Source organism: Rhamphochromis sp. 'chilingali', assembly GCF_963969265.1.
Source record: "Rhamphochromis sp. 'chilingali' genome assembly, chromosome: 1".
NCBI lineage: Eukaryota > Metazoa > Chordata > Actinopteri > Cichliformes > Cichlidae > Rhamphochromis > Rhamphochromis sp. 'chilingali'.
Window position 1 is genome coordinate 35,688,921 of NC_137929.1, and position 26,179 is coordinate 35,715,099.

Below are 26,179 nucleotides of genomic sequence, written 5' to 3' on the forward strand. Positions count from 1 at the left end.
ACTGCCCCCTGCTGGTGTGGTTGTGCTGTCTGCTGTCAGAATGGCCTTGACTTTAAGTTCTGTAACTTAGACAAATATGAAGCTATTATTGTGGTCCTTTTAGTGGAAGAAGGAGAAACCCACCACATCTGCCACACAGATGTTCCAGCTGGTTTTATTTCCTACTGCAACTGAGACTCAAATACAAGGTGAAGAGCAGGTGAGCCTGGCTGAGTAATACGCCACCTGGTGGTTTGTTCTGAGTGTGACAGAAAGCCTGAGCCTGTGAGCCTGAGCTCAGGGTTAATGAACCCTCGATTACAGAAAACCTTCCACACTCATCTGTGGATCTGTCACAGCAGCAGTGCAGCAAAGGTCACAAGTAATAAAACAGACAACAAAGAGAGCAGGTGAGCTGAAACTTGACCACACGTCTGTATTTTAAGTGCTTCATGCAAAACTTTAAGACTTTCCAGCTGATAATATCTGTGCACACAGATGTTTCGACATATTTACAAACCTGATCACACACAGAGATAATAAAATGCACACGAGGGTTAATACATGACTTTGCTACAGTAAAATCTCCAAACTAAGCTACTATCATAGAAACACCAAATTAGAGAAAAAGTATTTTGTGTCCATTCTTCCAGTAGAGTCCACACACTTGTAAATATGTGTCTCTGTAACAATGAGTGGAGTGCAGAGGTGTGAACTCAAATGCAGGAAGCAAAATAACTTAAATAAAACTGAACTTTAATACCTAAATAGTCTAAAAATGGAAACATATAAAGAATCAAAACGTAAAACTAGAAATAAATAAACTGTCAATAGAAACAACTAAGAGATGAACACACGTGAGTGTTCACAGATGCTCTGACAAAGACTGACAAGACACAGCAGAACTATTTATATATGAAAGAAACAAACCTTCAAATTAAAGAGGAAATATTTTTTTAAAAAGCTAAACAAAGATGAGGAAGAAGCACTCAGACTAAAATGATGAAAGACCATGACAGTGACAAATGAATAAATCTATATCGATGGCACTTTGTCCAGTTTGTTTTACTTGTTACTCTTCTGTATGTGAAGTCTTATTCATTCATGACTTTAACAACTTTCAGAGGTTTTTTCAAGAGGACACTGAGGCAGACAGCACACCATGACACTATAAATAACTGAGAGTAAAAATTCATAATAAGACTGATTAAAGTCTTCAGGCAGGACTTTAACTGGCTGATCTGTGGTTGAGTCTGTTTTCAGATTTGAGTTACCTGCATTTACCCTAAACTCATCACGCTGTGCTGTAATACATTAGATTGATCCTCCAGTTCATCAGCATCTTGTGAATCAAAACTGTGATGTGTGAGGATGGACAGATAAATACTCATGAAAAGGAAATCAGTCAGTTTCAAGGCAACAAACTCTAGTAAATATAAAGTTTGTGTATCGGCTGAGTGAAACATCTGCTCACATGGTTGCACTCTTGATATGATCTTTTAATATTTTAACCAATAAATGCAGTGGAGTGTGAGCTGTATCATATACAATATTTTGTCCCTCAGGTTATTCCTGAAATATAGTTTGTTTCAAGTTTGCTATATGACGGGTCGCATTTATTCATCTGCTTCTTCCTGGTCTGCTCATGTCAAAGTCCGCCAACTAGTGGTTAAATGGAGGAAGTGCCGAGTAATAATGGCCAGAGCTCCGTGTCTGTGATAGTTCTGCATCTGCTGCTCTTGAGATGGGATAAAGTGTAAGTTTGGGGAGATGATGGATTGTTTCTACATATTAGTGCTCTGTCCTTCTTGTGGGTCTGTGAAGTTTACATTACTACTGTAAGCTAACTGTTAGTGCTTTGTTTTGCCTGTTAGCATAAAACATGTCAGTATGTGGTATTTGTATTTACGTCACTTGACAGGCTTTGTCCATTTATTGTTAATGTTATGATCTTGCATTGGTCATGTGACATTTGTGCATCTACACTGAGATTAAATGTACCTGCTCTGTTTTGTTGTTACAGTTTTACAGACTGAAAGTGGTACAAATGGTACATCAGTAAAAGCTCTGAAGAACGCCACAGTCTCCACATGGAGCGCTTACTGAAGCCATTTATGTTTAACTGCACAGGCTGAATAGAAGCATTGAGCCTGTGCAGAAGATAACATGTAAACACAGGGAGGATATTATTGAGCACATTATAGGAGATAACAGCTACATATATGAACAGGAAGAAAATAATCATTTCTTACCTTCAGCATTTCCACAGATGACAGTACTGAGCACTAAAATAATGAATAAAACCTCATCAGCCATTATACAACGATTAAAATCAAAACAAAAATAAATTAAGACTTTATTGAAGATGAACAGTAATAACCAGTAATCTGTTTGACAATAAAATAAAATAAACATAAAAATCCAAACTGTTGTAACACAGTGTGGGGAGGCTGTAGCTCAGGTGGCAGAGCAGGTCATCCACTAATCAGAAGGTCGGTGGTTCGATCCCAGGCTGCATCCTGGCTGCATGGCAAATATCCTTGGGCAAGATACTAACCCCGTGTTTTCCTACTGGTGGTGGTCAGAGGGCCCGGTGGCGCCAGTGTCCGGCAGCCTCCCCTCTGTCAGTGCGCCCCAGGGCAGCTGTGGCTACAATGTAGCTTGCCATCGCCTGTGTGTGAATGACTGAATGTAGTGTGAAGCGCTTTGGGGTCCTTACGGACTAGAAAAGCGCTATACAAATGCAGGCCATTTACCATTTTACCATTTAACTATAAGTGATGCAAAAAGCAGCAGTGTATCAAACATTTAAACACTTAAAGAATCACAAGTCTGCTTTGTTCCAGCTCTCAGGTAAACAGGTTAAAGCAGTGACTCACTGTAATTCTCACAGATCAGAAACATTTTCATTAATCGCTGCCGTTCAAACAATGCCAGACGTGTACTTACAGAAAAAGCCCATCATGCAAAGCAAAGAGTGCCCCATCGTCACATCCAGCCGGCTGCACTCTGATCCTCAGATAATCAAACAGTTTTAGTTTGCAGAAAAAGGAGAAGTTGTGTTTAATATAGATACAACAAGAGTTTTTCTACAGGCTCTTATTCTGATTGGTCTCTCTGTGCTTCCTGCCCTTTGACATGAAACTTAAACAGCTCGTGTAGCTTTGACCGCAGCAGTTGGTTGACATGTTTATATTTCCTGTCCACTGCAAACATAGAAGCTTGTTTCTTTTGTTGTGTTGTTTCCTTTCTCTATAATATACAAAGCTGTTCTGTTGCTTCATGTCAGGATATTTCTTTTGCCCGTTTGGGGGATTTTTTGGCTGCAATATCCACTAATATTTGTCTCCTGGCAGGTTTCTGCAGACTGGGAGTCACTGAGAGTGAATATAACCAAAACAGCTTTTCTACTTTGGTGCCTGTATTTTCACAAAAGCCTTTTTAAATCATTTTTCTCCTTTTGATTGTTTAACTGCTAAATTAAAATTAAATTCTTACTTTAGGCTGCATTAAAATATGTTTATTTTATTCGACTCTTAGCTGAAACATCATCATGCAGTCATATAGTGAAAAGGCTTCTTTGACCTCAGACCTGTGAAAGTTTCCACCTTGTGGTTAAATTCTGGTTTTAAGTTTTGTGGAGACCCAAACACAGGAAATGACTCAGTGTGTGGCTGACGTGAGACTAAAGACCTTTATGTTTCACCAACTAAAGAACAATTAAATTCATAGATAAATTCAAAGTTATATTTATTATCTGTTGTCATTTCAAAGTAAAGCAGGAACTCATTTATTCTGCAGACTGTTCTTTGTCTTGCTTTGACATGTATGTGCAGATGCACACTGACCTCAGCCTCTGACTACATGTAAACACAATAAAATAAAACAAACTGATGATGTGAAACAATGATTGAAACACTGTAATAATGATGTTTGTGTTGAACACCACATGTTACCAACACAGATCATGTGATTGTGTTCAGAGTCAGTTCAAAAAGCAGACCCATATCCAGAGCAGGACTCAGAGTACCAAACAAAGGTGACCTTTATTATGAAGCTGATAGTTTCAGGCCTCGATGGTAACAAATGAAGAAAACTGAGTTACAGATAACTGATCACATGAACACAGAGACTTACCTGTGGGTCATCACAAAGTCTTCCAGATCACAGAAGTTTCAACTTACACCCTCCAGTCAACATAAATAAATAACTGAGACTTAAACACTGTGTGATTCCACAAATGTTAATCTGTCCAAATGATTCAGTGATGTGTAGACTAATAGATCAGAAGATACTGTGGTGTATTACCTACAACATGACTGTAGACGGATGTTTTTTTTCTGTGTATCTAATGTTATAATAATTATTCCTGATAGACTTTTGCCCTTATTTTTACTCATGTTGCCATAGTAACTTTGAATCGTAAAAGTCTACTGAGAAAATGCACAAAGCAACAAACCACATGTTGCTTCATTGTGTTAAACAGTTCACTTATAACTCGAGCAAACTTCCACTTCCTCTTTACATTTACTGAAGTTTGCTAACAAGAATAAGTAACCACACCAGACACCACATCCACACCAGAGTTTTTGAAGTGTTTTAGAGCGGTGGTTTGATGTGGATGATTGTTTGTCCTTGTATATTATGTGCATGTGATCACAGCCCTGGGCCTTGTCCTCAGCTTGTGACGGGTCCCTGGTCTCTGGGAGGGTCGGCTGCCCGTTGCCTCTGGTTCTCAGAAGCTCTCCTCATGGGGTCTCTGTCTTCCTTCTGCTCTCTTTCAGGTGCTGTTTGTTTTCTGTATCGCTACCTCTTTTTTCTCTTTCTCTCTCTTTCCTTCTCTTTCGTTCTTCTAATTTCTTCTTCCTAGTCTGGACCTCCCCACCTGTCAGCTCTGGCACTGTTACAGTAAAGATGTGTAATCTTTTTTTTTTCTTTTACTTTAATACCTGTAAATACTTAATGCAGCAGTTAAAGCACAGTTTCTATAGTAAATGTTCTTCCTCATTTTAACTCTGCAGGCTGATGAAGGAAACAACAAAAGATCATTGAGGTTTGTTTCAGTGCAGAGATGGTGCAGATAAGACTGCAGCTCTGTGTGAACTTGCAGTTAAACAAATAACAATGTTTACACAATATTTTCCATCATTTTGAGAAGTGATCCTTCCTGTCACAGTCTGATCTACAGGTCAGAGTTTAAACACTTTCTGCATATGTTCATGGTCTCAATCATTAAAGTTTCACATCTTACTGACATGTTAATATTTTAAAGCAGCGGTCCCCAACCTTTTTTGCGCCATGGACCGGTTTATGCCCAACAATATTTTCACGGACCGGCCTTTAAGGTGTCGTGGATAAATACAACAAAATAAAACTAGTACCGGTACCGAAAAAAGAAGATTTATTCATAACACACGTGAAAAGACCCAGGAAAACCGAGTAAATGATAAAAACGATAACAAAATAACGCTGAAAACCGATAAAAACCCTGAAAACTATACATTTCACACCTGAGCCTCAACTCTCGCGGCCCGGTACCAAACGACTCACGGACCGGTACTGGTCCGAGGCCCGGGGGTTGGGGACCGCTGGTCTAAAGTATTGTCCTCATCAGGGTATAAAGAGGACAATAAAGTGCAGTGTGCTTTAGGACCTTATGTTTGCTGGATACTGGTGGCTTAAAATAAGAGATTGCTACACACAAAACTGTTGTTTCAAACCACAGGCTGCATTTCCTCTTTTCTATGTGGCCCAGTCGAATATGAGGCCATTCAGTGGATTAAAAATAAGCCTGTGGCAGAACAGACAGCAACCACCAACAACCCTTCATGCACACTGTAGCTGCCGCCCTGTGTGTCGGCATTATTCTGTATTGTCATGTTTGCAGTTTGATGAATTTATAGATAGAGTTAGAAGAATATATATATATTTTTCTTATTTTAAACATTTAAATATAACTGAAATAACAAGAGAAAAAAGAAAAAACAAAACGTAAAAATCATCAAGTTTTCATGTAAATATCTATGTCTACAGAATGTGTGTGCTCGAAAAGGAGTAGGATGAAGTTTACACTTTTAATAATAGTTTGCATTTATATAGCGCTTTTCAGGACCCCTCAAAGCGCTTTACAATTCCACTATTCATTCACTCTCACATTCACACACTGGTGGAGTCAGCTACAGTTGTAGCCACAGCTGCCCTGGGGCAGACTGACAGAAGCCAGGCTGCCATATTGCGCCATCAGCCCCTCTGGCCATCACCAGTAGGTGGTAGGTGAAGTGTCTTGCCCAAGGACACAACGACCGAGACTGTCTGAGCCGGGGCTCGAACCGGCAACCTTCCAGTTACAAGACGAACACCCAACTCTTGAGCCACGATCGCCCTTTTCCTGTTCCTAGCCTCTTATCTCAAATGTAATTGCTTACAGATCCATAGCTAGAATTCAACATTATTTGATCCATACATGTTTAACTATGTACAAGTCTAACACATGAACATACACAAATAAAACCATTTGCAGCATGTAAACCAAAACAACAACAAACGACATTTTTACATAAACTAAGCATCCTGTGTTTAACATCTGCTTAATCTCTGAGCTTATTTTATGTGACAAACACCTTAATAAACACTTTGGTTAAGCTTTGGTTACTCTGGCATTGATCCATCAGAATGAGGACACAATGAGACAACTCAGTCACTGAGAGGAAGATTTCCTATATTCATGCAATTTATATTATTAGGCAATTGTGTGAATTTTTGTACTGATGTACTTGTCTTGATTTCATGTGTACAGGTGTTCCACACACTAACTCCTCTGACTGTAATGCTGTGATATTTTACATTTGTCCTTACTATTGGCTTGCTGAACATAAGGATTCCTCTCATGAGTATTTGGTCTTATATGGAACAAGTTCTGAATTTGTGGGGCAAAGATTTATTTGCTGATTTGTACATTGTTTGCACAGTTCTGAGGTCAACCAAATCTTTAAATTTGAGAATATTTAATTTGATAAAAAGTGGATTTAATGGTTCTCTTGAACTAGTTTTATTTCTTATGCTTATTGCTCTTTTTTGCAGAATCTATATTGGATGGGTGTGTGTTTTATACGTCTTTCCCCACACTTCCCCACAGTATGTCATGTACAGCAGTATAATGGAACAATAGATAATATAATGATGTTTGATTGATGAGATCCTTAACCTTGTAGAGAATTGCCAGAGACTTTGATATTTTGCCTTTGATATAAGTAATGTGGTGAATCCAGCATAGTTTGTGATGTATTATCACACCGAGGAATTTTATTTCAGATAGTGTCTAATTCAATGTTATTTATTGTCAGTTTACTATCGGTAGAATATGTGCGATTCCCAAATATTATGAATTTTGTTTTACTCAGGTTCAATGTTAATTTATTAAGGTCAAACCAGGTCTTCAGATTATTTAATTCATTTTATAGTTCATTCAGATGTTGCTCCAAGTTACTTCCACAGCACAGTAAGTTTGTATCATCTGCAAATAATATTACTTTCAAAGACTTTGAAATTGCACATATCTCATTAATGCACAATATGAAAAGCAGCGGCCCCAAAACTGATCCTTGGGGAACCTCACACACAATTTTGGCATTTATGGCATTTATTTATGTATTTATTTATTTTTACAGTTTTTAAAGTAACTGTTAACCCATGATAATGCCACCCCTCTGATTCCATATGTACATAGTTTGTTAAGTAAAAGGTTGTGATCAACTGTATCAAATACTTTCTTTAAATCTAAAAAAACCTCTGACAGCATATTCTTTGTTTTCAAAACAGTGTTTACTCCATTACTTAACTCCATTAAGGCAAGCGTTGTGGTCCTTTTGGGTCTAAATCAATATTGCTCTTCATATAGCACATTATATGACTTTATCACCAAAAACAATCTATTGTAAAATATTTTTTCCAGTATCTTAGAGAACTGCAGTAGTAGAGAAATGGGACGATATTGGAACTACTTTTGCAATTTTCATCATATCAGGAAATAAACCACTTTGTAATGACAGATTACAAATTTAGGTAAATAGTTTCACAATACATCCAATAATATCTTTAATTAAGTCCATATCAATGCCATCACAGTCAGTTCATTTCTTGAAGTTAAAGGATGTAACTGCATCAATAATTTCCTCTTCATCTACTCCCCTCATAAACATTGAGTTTGCTACATTAATAGTTTTAATTTTAGGAGGGTTTCCAGTTTTTCAAATTTCTTTTGCCAAGCCAGGACCAACATTAAGAAAAAGGTCATTAAAACGATTTGCATTTTTTTATGTCACTGGTGTCTTTGCGACAAAATTAATATAAATTTAATCCTGTCAGACAGGACAGGATTGGAAGGTTGATGGTTCGCTCCAGTCTGTGTGCCAAATATCCTTGGGGAAGATACTAACCCCAAGCTGCTCTCTGATCCATCTGCTGAAGTGTGAATATGTGATAGAAAGCAAGTAAATAGAAAAAAGTGCTTGGGTAAATTGGGCAAGTTGTGTAACGCGCTTTGAGTGCTCAGAATAAAAAAGTGCAGTATAAGAACCAAACCATTTATCAGACATTCCTCAGAGGTTCCTCACACCTCGATGCTCTTCCTGGTTGTGTTGTTTTGTCTTTCTCCAGGTCTTTCCCTGCAGGATGGTGGCCCTCTCTTTATGCCCACTTTCTGCATCACTTATTCTCTGGTGTAGTAGAGAAACATATAATCAGTAGTCAGGGAGTGAATGTTAGTTACAGATGATCTTACACACCACCTCAACATAGTATAGTATAGTTTGTATAGGTGTATAGGTTAGCTTGTAAGCCTCTGTATACACACACAAACAACAACAAAGTAAAGAATCAACAGCATAATGTAGTGTTTGGGATTTCTGAGGTTCAGCAGTGCTGGGAATAGTGGGAGAGTTACTGGGAGGTGCTTGGGTAACAAAAGGCCATGCACAGGTGTAGTTGGCCTCTTTGTCTTAGTTTTGTTGTGTTAATGAAGCTAAGTTTTTCCTCACAAAACAGCTCTGAGCCTGAAGGACTGAAAAGAAACCATTTAAACTTTCACAGCTGCAGAAAAAGATTCAGTGACTTTGTGATTATTTCCTTATTTTCCAACAAAGATCCGAAGTTCAAACTTGTGGCTTCAGACATTTTCATGTATCTCAATTCTGTTAAGGAGAGATGCTGACACCATGTGGACAAATGCTATTATTGCTGGTTTGTAGGTTACAAATGTTTTTAGCATGGCAAACCATATAAGTAATAGTAATACTGTTTCAGTGTGGAAATATCTGTGTGTCCGTTGTTCCAATAAGTGTTTTTATTCATCATTTCTATGAGGAAAAGAAGAAGGGAAAATGTTTCGACATTAAAGTGGCAAATTTGTGAGAAAAAAGTGGCCCTTTAGTGCCGAACTGCCATCGCCTGCAGTACAGTAACTGATACCCAATGTCTCATTTACAACAGAGACCTGTTTCAGACAAACATATTTAAATTACAACATCAGCATGTTTGTGATATCAGTGTTGTGACCTGTAGATTGTATAATTCAGAAGTGATATGCTCACTCATACAAACAATCACAGACTTTTTTCATGTTTTTAATCCTGTAAGGAGACAAAAGTGATCCAGAAGAAATGTTTTAAGCGCACTGACATCTGCTGCATCAGCAGTAAGATTATTTCTAAATTGGTGAACCCAAAATCTTCAAGATTTAAGGCGAGGATTGTTTCGAAGGTTTAACTGGTGCAAAAGGTCTAAACTCAAGATAAGATTGGGAGATTTGTTAACATATATTTGATTATTTTATTTTTTTAACCTTTTCCTCTATAACATTATTTTTGCTTTTATTTAGGCCAGAAACAAAAGTAGGCTAAATAATTAAATTTGAAAGAGAGATTATTTTGAAGTAAGAAAGTTTAAAAAAAAAATCACAAAAAAAAAAAAAAAAATCACACTTTTAACACTTTTATTAAAAAAAAAAGAAAGAAAGTAAGATCGATTTAAAAACAAATTGCTATGGTTACTGCAGGATGCTGCCTTTAAGTTTGCTTAGAGGCGTGTCAGCTCTTTCAAACAACAAGGATTTTATTTCTCACAGTTTTACTGACAACAAACTGTATTTATATAATTTATTAGGCAAGAAAATTTAAACAGAAACAAAGTCAAGCAGTAAATAAATGTTGTTATGAATAAAAAACCCACATTCTTCTTTTTCCAAATATTAGATAAAACCGTAAAGAGTGGAGTGTGTTGTAACACATATTTAAAGTGTTGCAGTCATATGTTTCTAATCCAGCTCATTACCAAAACTGTCTTTTAATAATTTTACAGAGAGCAGCGGAAAAACAGAACAACACAACCAAAGATTTTACAAAAACATCAGATGATGTCAGGAAACAGACCAGTTTACTGCTGTTTAGTATAATAGTATAATACTGTATAGGGAAAATTATGAATGGATAGTTGTTATTAGGGCTGTCACAAATGATTATTTTTATAGTCGACTAGTCACCGATTATTTTTTTGATTAGTCGACTAATCAGATCATGCATCCACTGGACGTAAAACGTACAGCTTATTGCACCAGCAGCATCTGCTTTCATATAACTATCACTAGCTTACAGCTTGAAGTGTTTAAGGTATGTGCTCACTATAAAAAAGACGAGATGATAGTTCATTAAACTTTTAATTAAATTTGCAGATTGTGTCGGTGGATTTTAATAAACTCAGCCGTCTGCTCTTTGCTCCCTAAAATATAACACTACACTGGAGTAAATTCTCGATCATGTCACACTTCTGTTTAATCAGTTTTCTGTTTGACGTTTATTTCACTGTGTGAAAACTATAACTTTAAACTCTGCTAAACCGATCTACTCAGGAACAAGAAAAAAGCCAAATAATAACATTTTTAAGCTATCTAAGTTATCTAAACCGGTGAACCGTGGGCGATATGCCAGGGGACACAGCCTGATGGGACACGTCCACAGACAGGGGAGCAGCAAGAGTGAACTCGCGAACGAGACACTTGTAGGCAGCCAGGAGGTTTCAGCTCACTGAGTGAGTCCCTGCTGGCCGCGTAAACCTGCGGCACGTAGGCAATACCCCTCACATGGAGCCGGCACTGCAGGCTGGAAAACACTCACTTGCCGCCTGTGTCCCAGGGGAACACAGTCTGCAACAGCACAGCTGCTGAAAGTGTAGGGCCGAGGTAGGGAGGTCACCCGAAGGGTCCAGCCCCAGAGCTGCGAAACACCCCGTGCCTTCTGCAGACTGGGAAGGGGACTGGTGGCCAAGCCCGCTGAAGGCCAAGCAGGGACTCAACACAAAGGTCTGGCGAACCACGGGCAATATGCCAGGAGATGACATCTTAAAGAAGTGTCTACACGCCACGACCATGCACCCCGTACATATGGAATATGCAACGGAGTGGAAAGATAGTCTCGATATGATGGAGAACTTCTGTTGTGAGCTGAGAAAAGAAGGGTTTCTATAATCTGCTGCAGTGTTTGAATGAATGGAAGAATCCAGCTCTGACCTCACATGACTGTGGAAATGTTTGCTGCAAAAGTCTGCAGCTACAAACACTGAAAACCTGCCTGGATATCAGCATAAGGACGTGTGTGAGGGGTTACTGGCTGCCCAACATGCCTGTCCCACCTGCGGCTTCCTGTTGAAGAACAATAAAGTATATTTTAAAAGTATTGTTTCCCCTTGATGTAAAGTGAAGTTCTGTTTTGTGTGTTTGAGTCTTTACAGAAATTGTGTAAAGTTAACTGTACCTTACAGACTTTGTTTAGAAGGCGCAGACAGACTTTGTATCTGTGTGGAGGAGGAAATCACCTGGTTTTACTTTCATGTAAATATCTGGTCTCAGACATACACACATCTTATCATTTGTAACGTGTTTCGTGTTTTACAGATTTTTTACGCAAAACATGTGAAGCTGAAGCACTTCTCTATCTTCTTCTGTATCAGTAAAAAATCATTAACACCTCACCTGGGATACTTGAAACAATGGTGTGTTTTGTACGGTGATGCTGTTACTCGACTAAATCAAACTGACCGACAGTGACTTGAAAAAGTATTCATACCCTTTGAACTTTTACACATTTTGTTACCTTAAAACCACAAACTTAAATGTTTTTTTATTGGGATGTGATAGAACACAAATAGTGCAGAACTGTAAAGTGGTATGAAAATGATAAATCGTTTTCAAAATTTATGTAAATAAAAATCTGAAAAGTGTGGCGTGCATTTGTTTTCAGCACCCCCTGCGTCAATACTTTGTAGAGCCACCTTTTGCTGCACTTACAGCTGCAAGTCTTTCAGGGTATGTCTTTACCAGCGTTGCACATCTAGAGACTGAAATGCTTGTCAACTCTTTGTTGCAAAATGGCTCAAGCTCAGACGGACTGGATGGAGAGCATCTGTGAACAGCAATTTTCAAGTCTTGCCACAGATGCTCAATGGGATTTAGGTCTGGACTTTGACTGGGCCATTCTAACACAAGAATATTCTTTAATCTAAACCAGGGGTCGGCTGGTGTCCTGAAGGTTGTAGATATCACCCTGGGCAGGGCTCTAGACTAACTTTTTGCCATGGGCGTACCGGTACGCCTAACTTTAAAAAGTTAGGCGCACACAAATTTTATAATAATTTATATAATATAATGTGTTTTTCTGGATACACTGTGCTTTTTCAGCATTCAAAGATTGATGACACCGTGTCAGAGCACTGGCTATGAATTTCAGAAGGATCAGGCCTTAACTTAACAGAAAAGTTAGCAATAGTTCTTTTCCTATTACAGCTACATCCACTTCTGTCGTGCCTAGGCTGCTCACTAGGGCTGGGTATCATCACTGATTTCTATAATCCATTTGATTCCGGTTTTCAAAGTCCTGATTCGATTCAACTTAGCCTCAGACAGTCAGAAATATTATAATTCTGATCATTTATCAGTACTGACTTCATCAGAATTGTGAACATCACAGCAGATGCCTTTGTGTGAAAGTAACTGAGAATAAAACACAGAAAAACATGAAGGAGATTTTCCTGGTCTGGCTTTTTATAGCAGATAACCTTAAAAATATTCTACAATGTTCTGCATATAAAGTTTAAATTTCTTCAGTATTGAACAACAGAAAAAAATAGGCTTATGGATCCATGTGTACGGGGTACGACCCCCCCTGGGTCGTGGCGTGTGGATATTTCTTTAAGACACTCCGGCACGCCCGGCTACGCCCCACAGCAAACGTATAAAACAGCTGTGCAGACGTGACACCGGTGATCGTTTGATCAGAACGCGTCTCCGAGTGGCCTCACGGTGGAGAGATAGTCCCTCACTAAGAGAACCAAGGTTACACCGTAACCGTAAGGTCTGCGCTTGGGTTCTGTTCAAGTTGCTGGCCGCCGTCCAGCGTGACAGTGCTACTGGAAACTGAATTTCTGGAAGGAACCAGATTAATAGGTTCATCTAATCTAATCTAATCTAATCTAAAAGGAAACAAGGAAATTCAGTTTGGTTTGATCACAGAGAGAAAGGAAAATATTCAGTTCAGTTCTTCTTTTTGGGAGTTTTAATTTATACAGAGATAAATGGTTGTCATGGAAACGAGATTTTAATGGTCTAAATCTTGGAGAATAAAAATGATGAGCTAACATGAGCTCATTGAAAGGACAGAGAGAAACAAGCTGACCTGCAGACCAGACAAACTTTGGTTGACTGTGATCAGTGTGATACTCTGGGTCTCCTCTTCCAGCTCTGCACACATATCCTGCTGTGTGTGTCTGTCCATGAATGATGTAGGAGTCCTGTGCAGTCCCACTGCCATCAGGTAGCAGCTCATAACTGGAGGATTTCTCTGATAGATCAGGAACAGCTTTATACCAGTAGAAGCTCCATCCTGCAGACGGATGTTCAACCTCACAGTTCAGAGTTACTGAGGCTCCAGGACTCAGCCATGATGGAGACACAGTGAGGACAGGACGGGGTTCATCTGTTCAACAAAGATTTTCTCTCAGTGAACATGTAGTACAGTCTCTGAACAGTGAGCTCAGTTTATACAAAGAATAATAATCTCAGTCTATATGAACAGAAACACATTTTACAAAGTGTTCAAACAGCTTAAAGAAAATATGACTTACTGTCAGAAACTGTCAGTGTGACTGAATCACTCCACTATGTTGTTTCATGCTGTGAACTTTTCATTCTGCCCTTACAGCGATAGTTTCCACTGTTGGATGATGAAGCAGATCTAAACCTGTATTCATTTTGATTTGGAGGTTTTCTGATGCTGTTTGCTTCCCACTCATAATCCCACTCAGTGTCTCCTCCATGGATCTCACATCTGACAGTGATCGTCTCTCCTCTGTATATCTCAGACCAGTTTGGATGCAGAGTCACAACAGGCCTGATTGAGACTGTTAATGTTCAAGAAAGTACAATAAAAACACGTGAATGACAAAAGGTTCAATTACCATCAGATGTAGTGCTTTGTGGGAAGTTCAAGTTTGAGCTCACCAGTTGTGTCAATCCAAACTGCCTCACTGCTTCACTTCTTCCTCCTCTGCAGCTGTAGAGTCCTCCCTCTGAGACACTGATTTGTCCATTTGCAGTGTTGGGGAGTAACGGAATACATGTACCGCCGTTACGTATTTAAAATACAAAATATGAGTAACTGTATTCCGTTACAGTTACCGTTTAAAAAGGTGGTATTCAGAATACAGTTACTTTGTTGAAATAAATGGATTACACTGCGGTACGGGGTACAACCCCCCTTGGGGGTTTTTAACCCCTGACATGTTGGTTACTCTGGGGTCTAAGTTATTGTGTTATTGAAAGTACTTGAATTTGAAAATCTATGGAACTTCCTGTTTCATATTGTCGTGGGTCAGGACTGTTTGGGTTTTGTTTGACAGCTACGTTCTGTTGTTCCAGGCGGTAGCGTTACGGTTGCCATGGTTACAGGGCGACGCTCTCTCTCTCTCTCTGCGACTGTGTGTTTCCTGGGTGAGAGAGCCTTTTCGTTGTTGTTGTTGTTGTGCTAAGCTAACAGGCAGAATGCTACAAGCATAGCTCTAAAGAATGTAGCATCATGGGCAGTGTAGTCCGTGCTGCAGGGAGAATGGACTGCCATACACGTTATGTGTCTGTGAGCGCGAGGAGGGAGAAAAAGGGGAGTGGAAACGTACGAGCAGTCATCGAGAAAAAACGGGAGATGGAAGCATGTAAATATAATAATAACCACTTCAGCCAAGAAGAGTGCCTGACGAGCCCAGTTGTAAGTAAGCTATTAAGACTCGACTGTACACCGTGTTCGTGTTTTCCTCCGAAAACAATAAGTTCCGTTGGAGCAGTCTTTCAACGCCTCTCTCTGTCTCTCGCAATAAAAGTTGACCCACACAACAAAGTAGAGCTATTTTTCGGCTACGAGCCGACACGGACCCCGCCGTATTAGTCAGAGGTCCCTTTACTACAGTTCGGAGTCGCGGACCTTCAGTAATAGTAATAAATCACACAGCAATAGTGCATTCACGTTGTTGTAAAAAGCATGATAATATATTAAGTAATCCAAAGTATTCAGAATACGTTACTCTCATTGAGTAACGTAACGGAATACGTTACAGAATACATTTTGGGGCATGTATTCTGTATTCTGTAATGGAATACATTTTAAAAGTAACCTTCCCAACACTGTCCATTTGATAGAAAAACCAGAGCAGGTCAGGGTCACACTGCCCCCTACTGGAACAGCTGTGTTATCAGCTCTCAGTTCAGCCTTTGGTTTCGCTGCAGTTTAGTTTAGAACAAGAACATAAAAGTAAAAATGACTGAATCAGAACAATTTAAAGGACCGGGTGGAAATATGTAAATGATCAAATATCATGAAACCTTAATGGTGAAGCTGTAAAAAACTGTTAAACAAAATACTCTGAAATACTGTTTTGATCAACAGTATGTTTTTAATATTTACTTATTTGCATTTGCAAAATTACAAAGCCTCATATATTACGTCCACTGAGCTCCTTCACCTCCCTGAATCTCACATCTGACTGTCTCACCGCTGTGTATCTGAGGCTAGATGTGTCGCAGGGTCACAGTGGGCTTAATGTGAACTGTTCATATAAGAATGATCCAGTTAGGAAACAAACAGAAACATAAAAACTGCTGTTTATAACATAAGAGTAGAGCGACTGCAAAACAGCTGATTCACAGACAAACAGTTTGAAGACGCAACATAAAAAAGTCACAACATAACAATTTATAAGTTCAAGCATTTAGTAAAATGTATCAGTATTTACTTCGTACAATTATCTTTATTTATATTAAAAATATAACAGATTCATTGGAATACATCTGCTTCACTTTATGAACTTTGAGGTGAACAAGCATATCAGTGTGAATAAACTGAAAAATAAATCAAAAAACTTTAGATTTTCAAAGGATTTTTTTCTTGAATCAACATGAATAGAAACTGCAACTTATTTTATTTTTTTGTTGTTGTTGTTTTTACCAAAATATGTTATTTTTGAAGCTCCAATAAATTCATGAAAGGCTTGAATAATTTTTGCTTGTTTGACCTTCTGTTTTGTTTTTTCCTTCCAGAATTAGATGGGCTCTTGAAGAGTGCAAGGTCAACCTTGAATCACACAATTTTAAAGGATCCACAACAAACTCAAGAAGTTCTAATATTTTGCTTTTTGAGATGCCTAAAATCAAAGAGATCAAATTCTTTAAAAGTAATCAAAAAAATTGAATTAAATTCTAAAACATGCTGGGGGCCAGTTAAAGGATGGGAATGATGTCTCTCCATCTCTTTCTTTGAGTTAAAAGCTGAAGCTGGGAGCTGATTTCTGTATCGTCTGCAGTGATTCAACTGATTTTTGTTAAGGCAAGTAAAGAGCCTGTTGCATCAATTTGGATATGAAGAAATGAAAGCACGTAAAATAGTGTCTGTGTATTTAGATGTTAAAATAGATCTCTGGTGTCAGCCAGAGGGGCCGATGGCGCGATATGGCAGCCTCGCTTCTGTCAGTGTAGCTGTGGCTACTGTTGAGCGTGTGCTTCCACAGGCCCCGCTAGTTTAGAGACTTATTCCTCATGAAGAACGAAAACAAGACAGAACATCTTCAACCGGTCTTTTACTCGCTAACGAGGAAAGACTTGGTCAGAACCAGGCTGTGAAGCTAAATGCTCCTCACCTGTCTCCAGACCAACTCCTTCAAAGAGCAGCTCTCCTTGCAGCTATTTATTGACAAACTGTTACAATACACATCACAACATAAGCACCTCCCACCGTAAAACCCCCTTGGTTACAAAAGACAAGGCACTGTGTGTGTGTGTGTGTGTGTGTGTGTGTGTGTGTGTGTGTGTGTGTGTGTGTGTGTGTGTGTGTGTGTGTGACTTCTTGATCACAACATCCTTGGCAGTGTTGGGAAGGTTACTTTTAAAATGTATTTCAGAATCAGAATCAGAATCAGAATCAGAAAGGGTTTTTATTGCCAAATGTTGAGCAGGTTTACAACATTAGGAAATTGCTGCGGTGCTTCAGTGCAAACATACTGTCATAAAAATATAAAAATAAGAATAAGAATTAAAAGTGCTAAGTGGATAGATATATACATGATATATACATGAGTGCAGGTGGTGATCAGTGCCAAACATGGAATGATGCAGTGAACACAGCGTAGGGTCATGTGTTAGTGGTGGGAACAGTCATACAGTTATTGTTCATGTGTCCAACAGCAGAGGGGAAGAAACTGTTCTTATGGCGAGAGGTTCTGGTGCGAATGGACCGGAGCCTCCTGCCTGAGGGGAGCAGGTCAAACAGACTGTGTCCAGGGTGAGAAGGGTCAGCTGAGATCCGAGCTGCACGCCCCAGTGTCCTGGAGGTGTACAGGTCCTGCAGAGATGGGAGTCTGCAGCCAATCACCTTCTCAGCAGAGCGCACAACACGCTGCAGTCTCTGTTTGTCCCTGATAGTGGCTCCAGTGTACCACACGGTGATGGAGGAGGTGAGGATGGACTCGATGATTGCAGTGTAGAATTGCATCATCGTCCGTGTTGGCAGGTTGAATTTCTTCAGCTGCCTCAGGAAGTACATCCTCTGCTGGGCTTTCTTAATGACGGAAGTGATGGTGGGCTCCCACTTCAGGTCCTGGGTGATGGTGGTACCCAGGAAGCGGAACGAGTCCACAGAGGTGATGGGGGTGTCAGTCAGGATGATGGGGGGGAGTGGAGCTGTGTGCTTCCTGAAGTCCACAATAATCTCCACTGTCTTCTGGGCATTCAGCACCAGGTTGTTGTGGCTGCACCAGGACACCAGACGTTCAACCTCCCTCCTGTAGGCAGACTCATCCCCGTCCGAGATGAGTCCAATAACGGTGGTGTCATCTGCAAACTTGATTAGCTTGACAGACTGGTGGGTGGAGGTGCAGCAGTTGGTATACAGGGAGAAGAGCAGAGGAGAAAGAACACAGCCCTGAGGGGAGCCGGTGCTGATGGTCCGGGAGTCCGAGACATTCTTTCCCAGCCTCACGTGCTGCTTCCTGTCCGTCAGGAAGTCAGTGATCCACCGGCAGATGGGATCAGGCACATTCATCTGGGAAAGCTTGTCTCGGAGATGGTCTGGAAGGATGGTGTTGAAGGCAGAGCTGAAGTCCACAAACAGGATCCTGGCGTAGGTTCCTGGGGAGTCCAGATGCTGCAGGATGAAGTGTAGGGCCATGTTGATGGCGTCATCTACAGACCTGTTGGCTCTGTATGCAAACTGCAGGGGGTCCAGGAGGGGGGCTGTGAGGGTCTTGAGATAGGGGAGAACCAGGCGCTCAAATGACTTCATGACCACAGATGTCAGAGCCACGGGTCTGTAGTCATTTAGTCCAGTGATCCTAGGTTTCTTGGGGACAGGGATTATGGTAGAGGACTTGAAGCAGGCAGGCACATGACATGCCTGCAGTGAGGAGTTGAAAATGCCAGAAAACACTGGGGCCAGCTCGTTTGCACAGTGTCTGAGGGTGGCAGGAGACACACCGTCTGGGCCGGGAGCTTTTCGAGCATTCAGACTCTTAAACTGCTTCCTCACATCTGCTTCATGAATATGAATATGAAGAGTGGTGGGAGGAGGTGGTGTGAAATCCTCTTTTGTGTGGGGTGAGGAGGGGGGTGTTGCAGGTGAAGTGATTGAGGGTGGTGATGGCTCTATGGAGGGGGGAGAGGTGGGGGAATTAGTGTCCAAAGTGCCTCTATTGTTGGGGCCGTTGGAGGTGTGAAGGCTGCCTGATGGCTCGTCAAAACGGCAGTAAAAGTCGTTAAGGGTGTTGGCTAAGAGCAAGTCATCAGTGGAGTGGGGGGTTTTAGGCTTGTAGTTGGTGATATTCCTAAAACCTTTCCACACAGAGGCCGAGTCATTTTCTGAGATCTGCTGCTGCATCTTCTCAGAGTGCTGATGTTTAGCGATGTCCACTTCTTTAGTGAACCTGTACTTGGCCTCTCTGTAGCAGTCCCTGTCTCCGCTTCTGAACGCCTTTCTCTTTTCCAGCCACAGCTTTTTGAGTTTAGGAGTAAACCAGGGTTTGTCATTGTTATAACTCACCCTGGTGCGTGATGGCACAATGCTGTCCTCACAGAAGTGGATATAGGAGGTGACAGTGTCCGTAAACTCGTCCAAGCTGTTAGAAGCAGCCTTCATTGTGTCCCAGTCTGTAGACTCCAAACACGTGCGAAGCTCCTCCACAGCCTCGTTGCTCCACAGTTTTTTGGTCCTCACGACAGGTTTGGAGCGCTTCAGCCTCTTTCTGTATGCGGGGATTAGGTGGATCATGACGTGGTCAGAAAGTCCGAGTGAAGCGCGGGGCACCGCACGATAGGCCCCGCTGATCGTGCTGTAACAGTGGTCCAATGTCCTCTCCTCTCTGGTCGGGCATTTAATATACTGCTTGTATTTGGGAAGCTCATGGCTCAGATTGGCTTTGTTAAAGTCCCCAAGAGCAATGATGAGAGAGTCCGGGAATGTCCGCTCCATGTGCAGTATCTGCTCCGCGAGTGCGCACTGAGCTGCCTGCGCATCCGCGTCTGGCGGGATGTAAACAGCGGCCAGGATGAATGAAGCAAACTCCCGCGGAGAATAAAACGGTTTGCAGTGAATAAAAAGGTATTCCAGAGAGGAAGAGCAGTGCTGAGCAATCACTGTTACATCTGTGCACCAGCCACTATTAATGTAGAAGCAGACACCTCCACCTTTGGTCTTACCAGAGAGAGAGGCCTGCCGGTCCGCGCGCAGCAGATGAAAGCCCTCCAGCTTGAGCGCACTGTCCGGGATGTCCTCACAGAGCCACGTCTCCGTAAAACATAACACACAGGAGGAGGCAAAGTCTCTGTTCATGCTTCTCATCAGGGCCAGTTCATCTGTCTTATTCCTGAGTGATCGTACATTGGAAAGGAAGATCCCAGGAAGAGCAGTTCGCAGTCCACGTCTCTTCAGACGCACGAGTGCGCCGGCTCGCTTACCTCTCTTACGGCGTCTCACTTTCCTGATCAGAGTCTGCAGTAAATCTGCCGCGGATGCGACAAATATTGGAAGTAAATCCACAGGTGTTGTAGTCCTGTGGTTAAGAAGCTCTTCTCTGGTGTAAGAATATCCAGAGGAGTGCCCAGACACAGAAGTTATGCACAAAAACAAGACAGAAGTAACGCACTGAAGCACCAGGGCATCCATACGCGGCGCCATCTTGGAAATTTCATTGCAGATTACAGAATACATGCCCCAGAAATGTATTCTGTAACGTATTCTGAATACTTTGGATTACTTAATTTGTTATCATGCTTTTTACAACTACGTGATTGTACTATTGCTGTGATTTATTACTGTTACTGAAGGTCTGTGGCTCCGAACCCGTAGTAAAGGGACCTCTGACTAATACGTCGGGTTCTGTGTCGGGCTCGTAGCCGAAAAATAGCTTTACTTTGGTGTCTGAGTCAACTTTGCCAGCGAGAGACAGAGAGAGGCGTTGAAAGGCTGCTCCAACGGAACTTATTGTTTCGGAGGAAAACACGAACACGGTGTACAGTCGAGTCTTAATAGCTTACTTACAACTGGGCTCGTCAGGCACTCTTCTTGGCTGCAGTGGTTATTATTATATTTACATGCTTCCATCTCCCATTTCTGGACAGTGACAACTCGTACTTTTCGACTCTCCTTTTTCTCCCTCCTCGCGCTCACAGGCACATAACGGGTACGGCAGTCCATCCTCCCTGCAGCACGGACTACACTGCCCATGAGGCTACATATTCGTTAGGGCTATGCCTGTAATACTCTGCCTATTGCCTTCATATTAAATCATTTTTTTAAATGTTAACAGTAACAGAATACAGTTACTCATATTTTGTATTTTAAATATGTAATGTATTCATGTATTATGGTACATGTATTCCGTTACTCTCCAATATTGATATTTTATAACTACAATAAACTGTTTTACACTACTTTTGATACTAAATTATAAAGACACTCATGGTAGAGGAATCAGGAACGACATGCCACGTCTCCCTGTCTGATCTTTTTTTTCCTGGTTGCAGGACACTTATAGCTGTCTACAGGTGCTGCCACTCGGTACCTGTAACACATGATTAACCATTAGCAAAATCACATATAGATATAATTAGCACTCTGTGTTACGCTAACCATAAGGAGGTGGATGTTACAGTATGTCCTTTACTTCACTCTTGGATGGAGATAAGCCAGAGGATTTGAACCTTGTTGAAAAAATAAACATTTAAATACATTTACAACATGTAACAACCAGGAAGAAAATAATATTGTTCCTACAGAATCTGATGCTCAAATAACAGATGGACCTTCCTCTCCAGTAATCTGGCATAGATCTTTGAGGACAGGCTGCGAGCTGTGATCCTCTAAAGTTGGAATACACTCTCCAGTCTCCCTGCCTGAAGAGAAGAACCCTCACCCCAGTCTGCCAATCCAAAGGCGCTGTCCCCAACTCCCACACAATATTGCAAGAGTGTGTCAGCCATAAATCCATGAGTCCAATCCACACTATATACAGTGGGGGTACTTAAAGGCTTAAAACCTTCATTTCTGATAAAGCTTATAGTTAGGGCTGGATCACGTGACCCAGAATCCTCCTTTAGTGTAGACTACTGCAGGGTTCCCATGATGCACTGGGTGTTTCTTGTCCACTCACCTTTTTCACTCATTATGTTGTTTACTTTCTCCTCTCTCTCTTCCCACCCAACTGGTGGCAGCCCCTCCCTGAACAATTAAATTGATACTTCTATATTTAAATTTCAAAAATGTTGACTACAGCCCTCCAGTCAACCTCAATAAATAAATGAAACGTATATACTGTACAAATCCACAAAAAGTAAGCTGCCCGGAAAAGATAAACTATTATTATTCCCAGAGATGGGAAATTCACTTTGTTACAGCAGCAAAGTAAACAGGGCAGGAATAAATAAATAAATGCAGCAAACCTAAAAACAACACTACTATGCAAAAATAGAAGAGAATAAACCATTGAATTATGTGAAGAATAATATGTCAGAGTATACTGTGGTGTCCCTACAATATGACTGAATTAACTCTCAACCTCACCAGCGCCACCTCATGTGTCACACTGCTGGTGCTGGTTGGACCAACTGAAGCCTTTTGGTTTGTTTGTTTGTTTTTGTTTCTCCAGACAGAATATAAAATATTCACATTTTACTTAATTCAAATTGTGCTGTCACTTAAAAAGTAACAGTAATTAAGAGCTTGGGGAAACTCTTTGACTCCAGCCTGAAAGACTCTACTGCTATTCAGAAGGCAAATGAGGAGCTGGGAGCGTGGCTCATTAAGGTGGATAAGTCCGGCCTGCCTGGAAGATTTAAAGCCTGGATCTACCAGCATTCCATCCTGCCCCGAATCCTGTGGCCCTTGCTTGTCTATACAGTTCCAATAACTACTGTGGAATCCCTTGAAAGAAAGATCAGTGGCTTTCTTCGTAAGTGGCTGGGACTTCCCCGCAGTCTCACCAGCGCTGCCTTGTATGGGGCAAGCAACAGCGTGCAGTTACCCTTCAGTGGTCTCACAGAAGAGTTCAAGGTGGCTCGCACACGAGAAGCCCTACAGTACAGAGATTCTAAAGACTGCAAGGTGGCATCAGCAGGTATTGAGGTAAGGACAGGAAGAAAGTGGAAGGCTGAGAAGGCAGTTGAGGTGGCGGAGTCACGCCTAAGGCAGAAAACACTGATGGGGGTCTTAGCAACAGGGGGAGCAGGCTTGGGGTACGTCCCAAAGGCCCAGGTCAGCAGGGCACAGGGAAAGGAGAGACACCAGCTACTCCAGGAAGAGGTCCGAGCAGATGTGGAGGAGGAGCGAGTAAGTAGAGCTGTAGGCCTTAAGCGGCAGGGAGCATGGACAAGTTGGGAGAGCACCTTGCAGCGCAAGGTCACCTGGGCAAACATCATGCAGGCAGACTTCCACCGGATCCGATTCCTAGTGCAGGCAGTATACGACACTCTGCCAAGCCCAGCAAACCTCCATCTGTGGGGAAAGAGCGAGACACCTGCCTGTCCCCTGTGCTCTGGAAGAGGGACCCTAGAACACCTCCTTAGCAGCTGCCCAAGGGCCCTGGCCGATGGTCGGTATCGTTGGCGGCACGACCAGGTGCTCAGAGTTGTTGCTGAAAAGATTGCCTCAGCAATCAGCACCAGCAAGCATCATCATGCTCCGAGGAAGGCAATCTCTTTTATTAAGGCTGGAGAGAAACCCCAGGTGCGCCCACATTTGACAACTGGCCTCCTCAACACAGCCTCTGATTGGCAGCTACAGGCTGACCTGGGTAAACAACTAAAGTTCCCTCAGAACATTGCAAAAACATCACTCCGGCCAGACATGATAATTATTTCTGAGGCCTCAAAACAGCTGATCATGCTGGAACTCACAGTGCCCTGGGAAGAGCGGATTGAGGAGGCTAATGAAAGGAAACGAGGAAAGTACCAGGAACTAGTGCAGGAGTGCAGGGGAAGGGGCTGGAAGACTTTCTATGAACTCATAGAAGTGGGTTGTAGGGGCTTTGCAGGACGATCACTCTGCAAAGTCCTAGGCCGGCTGGGCGTGGCTGGGGCAGCCAAGAAGAGGGCCATCCAGGCTGTGAGTGAAGCGGCAGAGAAAGCCACAAGGTGGCTGTGGATCAAGAGGGCTGATCCGTGGGTAGCTACTGGTACGCAAGTCGGGGCCTGATCACCCCCGGCTGGGTCGCCTGGGCGAGGGTGTATGATGTTGTGAGACCCGAAACACCTGATGACCCTAGGATACATCACTGAAGATGCGTACCAGTGCATCCAGGAGATGTGTCTTTATAGTTAAAAAGTAACATTTCATATGTCATGCAAGAAACCTAAACTGTAACGTAAATGTAAAATGAGCAGCTCGTGTCCAGGTTCACCAAAGTCAGTTTTGTGACTGAAAGCTGTCGGCCAAATTAGCACGATGATGTTTCCACAGGAGAGGAGCTGCATTATTATAAACTGTTCCACCACATAAACCTGAAAACTACCTGTGACAGCTGACCTGGGTGATGTGTAGAAGAACATCAAATTTTATTTAGCCTCAAGTCCGTGTGTTAATGAAGAACATGTTCCTGTGCCATGTGCATAAATACACATCAATCTTGTTTTTGTGTTTTTCCTGTGGGCTTTGTGAGGCTGCAGGTATTTACGAAAGTCTGACAGACTAAAACAGTCAAGTGACGACACTGTGAAGAGATGAGAGTTGCTTCTTCCTCTGTGCAGAAATGTAACTAAAAACCTTAAACCAGCTTTAATTCTGTTCAATTTCAACAAAATCCATTATTACAATATCAATATCATTATTGGAATGGACTAGCACTGCACCCATATCTCTGAGTCATCCACCCGTGATTTCTCCCTCTTATTGTGTGTTTTGAAAGTAAAAGTCACTGATAAGCCACCACAATATCAGGGTCCAGGACATGAGAGTACACTCATCCAGCTCTGAAACACCACAGATCACTGTCACATCTGCGACGGACAACATTTAAGCATCTGTCAAACTGCTACAATTAATGCGAATCAGAAAGACCGGAAATATTTAGGCTGTCTGAATTCTACAGTATATAATAGTGTAACGAATGTTAAAGATTATTTTGCTGTGATAGGTTGAGCATCTCTGTGCACTGTTGCTGTTTCTTTAAGAGACATGTTTGTTTGTGCTGCAGTAAAAGTCAGTGAGTGTGGTTTATTTTTTAGAGACAGAAGTAATAGTCACTCACCTCAGCGTGTCGGCTTTCTTTCCCTTTTTATACTTTTAGGCCACATGTTGAAACTCATAGCCACTAATTTCTCTTTTTTTGGTGAAACCTTGGACTCGTCTCCAAATCTTCCAGCAGAGATCATCCAATCAGATCCTTTTAGGGAATCAGACCTCTAAACTATCGGTCGTCATGAGACAGGACCACAAACAGATACCTCTTTCCACATTTATCTTCGCCTGTGTTATCACTCCACAACAAACTTGATGAGCTCCGGACAATTGTCAGGTTCCCGAAGGAGTAAAACTGCGCCTTTCTGTTTGTTGTACTGGAAACTCGGCTTATAGAACAATGATGTGTTCATGTTGAAGTCGGAAGTTTCAGCTGGAATGCCCCATCAAGACAGCTACCAAGTCAATAAGCTCCACCTGCCCTGACTTAATGGGAATGGCAGATGAGGAAGTTGGAGGAAGGAGAGATGACTGACTTTTAATTACTTTTATACAAAATGATTGATTACATGGATATAAGAACAAACTAAGCATTTTATGTTTTATGATCTTGGATTATGTTCCTTTGGACCACCTTACAGGCTAATTATGGCACAGCGGGGAATCAAACTGAAGAAGAAAAGTAGGGTCAAAAGAGCCAAACCACAGAGAGGGATGGGTCTGAGAGCGGGAGTGGGAGTGTTGGTGTTCATGAAATAGTGTCTAAATTTGAAAGAGTCAGTGGATTTAAATTTCTTGTTGCATTTAAAGATGCACAAACAGCATAAAGATGAGATGAGAAATGTGCTGAATATGAAAATGCTACTGAATGGGAGTATTCTTGATTTCTGTAAGTCTGAGGTGCAGAGAGTAAAGGCACTGACAGTGATTTGTTCCCATTGAGGGTAAAAACTGAC

At 41.5% G+C, this 26,179-nt stretch overlaps 1 protein-coding gene across 1 annotated transcript in view; it reads right to left on the bottom strand.

The window, feature by feature from the left end:
• Window positions 1-26,179, bottom strand: part of LOC308407851 (basement membrane-specific heparan sulfate proteoglycan core protein-like) — a gene marked incomplete at both ends in the record, with an annotated part of 160,923 nt that overhangs the window by 77,535 nt on the left and 57,209 nt on the right. The window lies entirely within an intron of this gene.